This window comes from Halichoerus grypus, chromosome 10, assembly GCF_964656455.1.
Source record: "Halichoerus grypus chromosome 10, mHalGry1.hap1.1, whole genome shotgun sequence".
Lineage (NCBI taxonomy): Eukaryota > Metazoa > Chordata > Mammalia > Carnivora > Phocidae > Halichoerus > Halichoerus grypus.
The window spans coordinates 116,067,012-116,075,556 of NC_135721.1; the positions used below are offsets into that span (position 1 = coordinate 116,067,012).

At 41.0% G+C, this 8,545-nt stretch overlaps 1 protein-coding gene across 6 annotated transcripts in view; it reads right to left on the reverse strand.

Moving 5' to 3' along the window:
* CPNE1 (copine 1) overlaps positions 1-6,835 on the reverse strand; it is a 35,229-nt gene extending 28,394 nt beyond the window's left edge. The window contains exons 1-2 of one of the 6 annotated variants that reach the window (XM_036084386.2): positions 6,634-6,712; positions 1,073-1,125 (exon numbers count right to left, since the gene is read on the reverse strand). The gene's annotated coding sequence lies outside the window, so the exon portion shown is untranslated. Of the gene's footprint in view, positions 1-1,072; positions 1,149-5,944; positions 5,967-6,633 lie in introns of those variants that run through there. The other 5 variants (XM_036084388.2, XM_036084387.2, XM_036084389.2 and 2 more) reach the window with 5 other exon arrangements.
* Between the last annotated feature and the right edge of the window lie 1,710 nt (positions 6,836-8,545).

The following is an 8,545-nucleotide window of genomic DNA, read 5'->3' on the forward strand; positions in this document are numbered from 1 at the left end:
TTTGGTTTGCAAGAGTCAACAAGAAAAATTAATACTAAAAAAAAATAAATCACACCAACAAACTCTTTTCTTCTTATTTACGACTATTTAGCAGTCTATATGGAAGCTCATCAAGAAGATTTCAAGACATTAAATCAAATTCTCATTCCCTACTGTCTGTAGCATATTGGCTACATGCAAAATTAAGACAGCATTCCTGTTCAACTTCAAAAAAATGCTTGATCACTTTATCACTCAATCATGGGTAAGTAATCTAGGCACCCAAACACTTGAGAGATAGAGAGATGTTAGTTTGCACTGGGACAGTAAAATGGGAATTTAATATAGTCCCAAGAACACAAAAATTAAACACAGGGCTAAAGAGACATACACAGTAATTCTTCAAAACACCATCTGCTACTAAGAGAAGGGCTTTAGTGAAGTCTGCACAAGGTACAAATGAAAACATGATATTGAAAAATCTGCCCAGATTACCAGCTAGAAAAGGGCTGAGGATTAAACCAAAGAACACAAGAGTTATTCATAAAGCCATCTAAAGAGAAAAACAGTTTTTAGGTTCTGAAAAAATATGAAATAAGATATGCTATTCTTCTACCAAGTGCCTGTTTGACAGGTAAGTCATTTCAACTATCTTGAGCCTACCTTTGTTATTTAACAAGAGGGTTAGATTCCAATCACTAAAGTTCCATCTAAAGTCAAAATAGGTACTCTAAAACGTATGACCCATTATCTACACCTTTACCTCTAAGGAATATTAAAAAACCATACCAATAACAAGCACCTATATTTGTAATGAGTCTGGAATGCTACCCTGAGGAAAAAAAACAGCTTACTGCCTAATCAGGAATTCAGCAGAAGAAATGCATCCATATAAAACTGAACCCCGAAGAAAGCAACAACTGTTCAAGGCACCCAGTCCACCCCACCCCCATCCCTCAGATAAGACTGTTAAAAAAAAGAAAAAGAAAATCCCCCACAATTCAGTCAGTTACTACACATATTTTCATGTTACTAAATAAGCTGTCTCATTTTATTTTGTATAAAAACAAACCCTCTATTCAAAATCTCTTACCTGATAAAACAAGAGATGTATTTTCTTAACAAGAAGTAGAGGCCAAGTCAATCCTGTGGGCAACCAATTAAAACCAACTTTTAGACTGCAATAGAGAATAAACGGAGGCAAAAATCAATGCAGGAAACACAAAACAACACGCACAGGCCACACTGAACTGTATATTATGAAGGCGAGTCTGAAACCACCACAGAGTACTTCATTAGAATGAATATTAAAAAAACAGAACGAAAGAAAGAAAGAAACACATGTACCAAAATCCCACACATACTTGTTACTTGGTTTCAAATTGCTTTCAAATTTGAGTATCTCTCAAAACATTATATATTTACATACATCAAGAATGTGCCATAACTTAGTCCAAGAATGAATCAATTAAAAACTAAAACAGTCATAAAGCTCAGCTTCACACCTGATAATTACTTTTTTCACTTGATGATTAAACCAGTCCAGAAAATTCCATTAATACAAGTCCAACTACAACCTATTTCCTCAGGTCCCACCAAACACTTGATGAAAAGCGCAAGTTCACACATAAACAGTTCCAAGACAAATGACAAAGTCATCAATTCAAGGGTTCTTATGGAAATTCTTGCAATTGCTCTTTCAAAATATTTTCCTTTGTACCAAAATAGCATCAAGCACTGAGAAACATAAATGAAGTGAAAGTTCAGGCTATAATGATTAATTCCTATTTAAAACCACTGGGGTTCGAAATCTTAGGGAAAAGTGCTTTCTTTACCTTCTAACACCAAACTGTTCCAAGAAACTTGTAAAAAAAAAAATTCCCTAAAAATGTCTGGCATATTAAGAAGACTCCCCAAAGTAAAAACGAGTCACTCATCTCTTACTGGAATTTCTCCCAAATTGGTGAGGTTGTGAACAATTCACAAGCAATATATAAGACCAAATAATTAAACAACTACATTCAAAAAGATCATTTTTTAATTCAGAGAAACAGAAGAAAATCATCACTGTTAAGTATAAAGATTACCAACAGAACACTACTTAGAATGATGCTCATTTTTAACTATCTTTCAAGTTCGAGATACCACCTGTGAGCTTAATAGTCATCACCAAAAAGTAAAACATATTAAAAAATTTCGGTGTTACTCCAATTTTTTTCTAAAGGACAAGCTAAACATCTTCTAGACAACTACTCAAATTACTGAAGAGTGAGACTGTTTTGTCACAAAAGCTACGCACATATGTCATAAGCAATGCTTTCAAAAGCCCAGAGCACTGTATTAATTTTTTATGTGTTGTACAAATCAGTTCTAATTAGGTCTAAAGAGTTTTAAAACTATTTAAAAGCCACACCTAGAAGTTTATCTGACAGGTCACAAAGGGAAACATGAAACACACAAAAAAGCCTGCTTTTAGGTAAAGGCTATGCTCAATGAGGAAGAGCATGAATTTTGTAATATTTTCTAAATGTACAAGTTTGACTCTATAACCAACAGAACCACAGTAATTTTCTAGTTAAGCATTTATGATTAACAGATGATCCCTCACTGGAGATTACAATTCAAAAGGTCTGGTATGGGGCCAGGATATGTGCCCTGAAGGTAAGGGAAACAGGTTCCTCAGCCTCTTCCCTTCCAGACCCAAGAAGCCTCCAAATGTCCATCTGGATACGAACAAGTTTAGAGTCAGCCAGTTACACCCAAAGGCAACACACTAGACCTACTATCAAAAATTTCTAAACGGTTGCCAGAAATTACTATAACAAGAAGGAAAATCTCATTCCACAAGAAAAAGTTGACATTCCAGCTGAATTCGGCAAATGCCTCAAATTTTACGTTGTTCAATTTAAAGTACAAAATCAATCTAGAAATAAACTCATGAATCTTTTCTATTTAAGCAAAGGGGAAGAAGGCCCACATCAACCCATACCAAAGAAAAGTACGCAGAAAGTTCAGGCTGGAAGCTAGAACTTTGTAACTCTTGGTGTTACACTTCTCCCTTCAAATGGACAAAGTAAATAGAAACTGAGAACTGTAGTAGTACTTTTGTTTTCAACACCTCACTTTGTAAAGAGCACAATAATTTGATAGAGGCACCACTGTTCTCCAGGAACTACTCATTCCTGTGTTCTAAATGTCAGCTAGCAACAGAATGCAGGATCCCAAAATGAAAAATCCATTCCAACCACATTAAGACTTGGTGAATTTTAGAACGGTAAGACTGAAACAGTTCTATGCAACAAAAACAATCTAAAACACATGTTTTACCTATTTGTAAAGCATAAAGGTACAAAGGAGAAAATGGGCCTGATTTGCTATTAAATTCACTGATACATTTCAGAAGATCTAAAACAAAAGGTTGCTCTAGTATACTTTTCCACTTTGTTAGGACTTAGTCCTAACATAGTGGCTTTGCTTCAGCTATAGAAATACCAGATACATGAACAGATTACAAATATCTGCTATGAACATTCAGCATATTATTATGACACGGCGTATTATTTACTAGTCATTTCAATCACTTGGAATTTCAGAGTAAAATGTCTGACAACAATCCTCTTTTATCAGGAAGCCAAAGCACAAATCAGTTGCACTTAACCGTTTCCACTCTTCATCTGGTGATAAACATCAAAAAGTGAATTTTAACTTTGTTGTCAGTCTTTAATCAACAATAACCAGGGTACAGCAGAGCTAAGTTCTTTAGATTGAAAAAATACAAAAACCAGCACCCCTCAAATATTCACCTCAGAGAACCAATCATAATGGGCACAATGCTATAAGCCGCATAATCATATTATGGTAGGCATTATGGAAAAAAACACAGCTTCATCCACTTGATTTTGTCCCCATCCCCAAATGAATCACATTTCAGATTCTGGGATCATTCTTAATGAAACAATTCTTCTGACACTGAGGGACATAAATCCTTTAGACAGCTCATTATTCAACTTTCCCATTAACCTCCAGAGAGTTCTCAAAAGTGGCAAACCAAAAGACATTTCTAAGTAAGATATATATTCTTCCTGCCAAAAAGACTATAATATTAAGTTATTTTTCAATCCCCCCCCCAAATGCCAACAAATATGTTCATTATCTTGATTTAAACTTAAAAGCAACAGTATCACTTCTAACCTAGCCAACCATATTCACCCTCACTGTTGGTCTTAAGACTTAAAAGGTTGCTTGAAACTTAATGAAATAAACTCGCTGCAAACCAAAATGTATGAGTGGTGGTAGTAAAATCTGATAAACTATAAATTAGATCAAGTTATTTTTCTGCTTAGTTGACCTAAACATTTAACAACATTCATTTATACTACGAACATTTATTAAGCACTTGTGGCCGGGACAGGAGATATAGAAATGGACGACAGTCCCTAGATTTTAGAGAGAGATATCTAAGAGCATCTTTTGTGCAATTACTGACACTTAGAAATTCTTTCTACAACATCTATAGAAGAAAATATTCATCTAAACCGAAAGATGGAGTGGCTCTCTACAAAATGGAATAAAAACGTTTTGAACATTGTCACTGGATTCCAGCACCTGGAACACACTGGTCCACAAAATCAAGTTTCACATCTAAAAACTGTACCAACAACCCCCAAACTCTCAATATGCAATCATCAAAACATTTGGCATGTCACAAGAAAGTGAAAGAAGCCAGAAGTATGCCGATATTAGCACATAACAATAGGTTCCAAGTAACTACCACAATGGTTTCTAAAGCTTCACATTTTTCACCTAACAGATATGAACACAAACACAAATTATGCATTACAATCCATAAACAAAATAAGTATTTAATCGAGCATATAAAGATGATATAAAATGCATTCCGTTTCGTTAAAAAAATTTCCAGCAATAATACTGAGCATGTCCTCAACCTTTATATAAACACGCCAAACATTTCATTTTCTAAAAAAAATTACCATAAAATTATTTTAACCACCTGTAACAGTTCTTCCCAACTTTTTAATATTCTTGGAAAATGCCTGAACACAATTACTTCCCACTAAATCCAGAAATGGTCTATTCGGTCAAAACCACCAAAGTTCAAAAACGAGTACAACCAGTCTTGTATTACGTTTCTATAAAACAAAACAAACAAAATCAGCCCGTATGTCCAGACTTGTAGGACATTTTTGAACAGCAAATGCTCTGAAATACATCAACAATATAAACTAGGTAACAAAGTCCAATGCAATTCATTTTACTAATACTGCATTTTACAAAAACTACACGATTTTAAACCATTGAAGCAAGAAGCTCTAAGAACACTCCAGTCACAAGTCCCTCCTTCAACAATCCCTCAGCTGCAATTACATTTTTTCTCAGGTTATACTGACTGAAATTACACTATTCTTGAATAATACAGAATGGTTCCTGACAACTACCACAATTTACATTAAATCATCTCTGGAAATCCAGGAGTCAAGGACAGTTTGAGTCCAGAAACCTCTCCTACGGAGCCTTCAGGTCAGGGTACAAAACTCCCAGCATGTTTTGTGCTGAATAACCCAAAGTTATCTTCACCGGAGCCGCTGATATTTTTCACTATAAAGTACACATTACATGCACACATGAAGTCCATGCATTTACAATCTGGCAGCTAAGCCTCCTGCACTGGTATCCATCCCCGACACTAACTGCAGATTCTCAAAGCCCCACCCACCTATTTCACGTGGCTGCCAACTAAAACCTCCAGCCTCCACTAAAGAAAACTCCGTTCACTGATCAAAAGCACCCACCCTCCACCTCTTATTGAGCCTGCTCCTCTTTCAGTGCTGGAGGCTCTCTCCCAAGGGATATGTAAAGGTGCTGCTTTTTGCAGCTCCTTCCCTGCTTGGGGATCAAGGGCCTGGCATCTTACTACTGTTCTCAGAGGTTTGGGAGGCGTACTCACCCCCTTTCTCACAACAGAGGCCGGCTTCTCAAATCGCCGACACCCTCGAGGGTAAACCCCGCCCAGCGCTGAGCCTTGGAAGCATTTCCCTGCAAGCCCCTCCACCTTCAGACCACGAAGGCGGCCAGTTCTCAGACTTCCTTCCTAGACTCACAGGAGTGTACCGACTGCAGCTTCCTCCCCACAGGTGTGTCCAGACTCTAGTCCCCTTTTCCTGTTAGGCCAGAGGAGCCTCCTTTCCACTTCGGATGGAGGGAGTGTCTTCACTACGTTTATCTCCTCACTACGGGCCACAGAGATGTAGTTACAATCTCTGTCCCTTTTGGGAAGCATAGAAAATCTCGCTCATTCGGGATGTAGGTGTGTTTTTACTGCAATCCCCGTTAGTTCGCAGGCCGCTGGGCCACCCAGCTGTGGCCTCCTCCCTCTCAGACCACGGGGGCATCCTCCCTTTGGCCTCGTCCCCACTTCGGTATGCAGGCTCATCCTCTCTTGCGTCCTTCCCGCATCCTCTCAGGCTTCAAAGGCGCAAGCGGCTCCCCAGGCCCCCCCGCAGCCATGCCGCGACCCTTTTGTGTGGGGCGCTTGCTGCGGCGGGCTAGGAGGCCTCCGAAAGCCCCGCCCCGGGCCACCAAGGGGCGGCTCGAGCCCCGCACAGCCCCGCCCGTTCCGGGCTGCGGGAGTCTTACCGGGGAGAGCTGCGCGGCACCCGAACCCAGACCCGAGTTACCCCCCGCGCGAGTGCCTCCGCCCCGCGGCCGACAGCCCCAGCCCGAACGGCTTCCCGGAGCCCACAGCAGCCACCACCTCTTTCGCCGCTTCACAAAATGGCCGACAGCCCGCTCAGCACCTCCGCGTTCCAGAAGGGGAGGGACGGAATGGAGACGTCACGGGGCGGGGTGGCGCAAGCGCGCTGAGGTTCTTGGGCGATCTCCCGGAAGTTGCGGGTATTTGTGGCGAGAGGAACTTTGAGTCTGTGCGTGCGACGTTTGCGCACTAACCCCGCCTAAGGAGAGTGACGCTGCGGCGTGGGTTGGGTTAAGAGTGGGTGGTTCGAACCCTCACTGCGGGACTTTGTGCAAGTTACTTTTCTTCAGTCTTATGCGAAAGGGAATAAATAGTCCCTTCTTCGCGTGATTGTTTTGAGGATGAAATGGACCACAAAGTAGTGCACGGTTCTGTTGATGATGCCCTGGCAGAACCGAAACCTGCTATTTTTTCCCATTTAAAAATTTCAGTCCAGGGGCGCCTGGGTGGGTCAGTCGTTAAGCGTCTGCCTTCGGCTCAGGTCATGATCCCAGGGTCCTGGGATCGAGCCCCGCATGGGGCTCTCTGCTCCGTGGGAAGCCTGCTTCTCCCTCTCCCACTCCCCCTGCTTGTTTCCTCTCTCGCTGTGTCTCTCTCTCTGTCAAATAAATAAATAAAATCTTTAAATAAATAAATAAATAAAAATTTCAGTCCAGGAGCCTTACCCACCAGTCCTCATTTTTTTTAAAGATTTTATTTATTTATTTGAGAGACAGAGACATAGCGAGAGAGGGAACACAAACGGGGAGTGGGAGAGGGAGAAGCAGGCTTCCCGCTGAGCAGGGAGCCCGATGCAGTGCTCCATCTCAGGACCCTGGGATCAGGACCTGAGCTGAAGGCTGACGCTTAACGACTGAGCCACCCAGGCACCCCAAGACTGACTTTAAACTGAACAATTTTCCCCCCGCTCTTCCTCATTCTTAAAGCTTCTCTCTTCCCTTCACTTGTTTTTCTGTGGAATGCTTTGTTCCAGGAACTCCGCATCAATGTTGACATCTTGCTTACCTCAAAGTATACTTAGGAATGAGACTCAGATGGCCATTGCCAGCATTAGTCATGAAACCACTTTGAAGACATAACCAATAGGGCTGGCAGTACTACCAGATTTCTATCCAAACCGCCCAGACCTTGTATTTTCCTATAAACCCCTCAGCCTTTTACACAGAGCGAGTCTGCAGTTTTGAAGGCATTAGCTTGCTGCAGCCTCTTTTGCCTGGAAGTAATAAAACCGTCTTTCCTCTTAACCCCAAATCTCTACCTTTGCGTTCTATCTCAGCTCTGGAGCACAGAGCCCGGTTTTGAACAACATGATGACTATCACCAAAATTGAACTAATCTTCCAAATCAGAAAGTGAGGAGACAACTGAGCAAGAAAATCAGGGACTAAGTTCCCACAACAAGTTTTTGGGAAGACTTGTGTGGTAGACTTGTCTGGTGCTAGCCCCGTATGCCAAAAACAGCAAATTAGAAAACCAGGCCACTTTTTTTTTTTTTTTTTAAGATTTTATTTATTTGACACAGAGAGAGAGAGAGCACAAGCAGGGGGAGCGGCAGGCAGAGGGAGAAGGAGAAGCAGTCTTCCTGCTGAGCAAGAGCCCGACGCGGGGCTCGATCCCAGAACCCTGGGATCAGGACCTAAGCTGAAGATAGACGCTTAACTGACTGAGGCACCCAGGCGCCCCCCAGGCCACCTTTTTAAACTGAACCTATACTTTGTTATATATACTCTTTGCAGGTATAGTATAGTGCACTGAAAACAAAACCTACTAAATGCAATGTTGTATGCAAGATTGG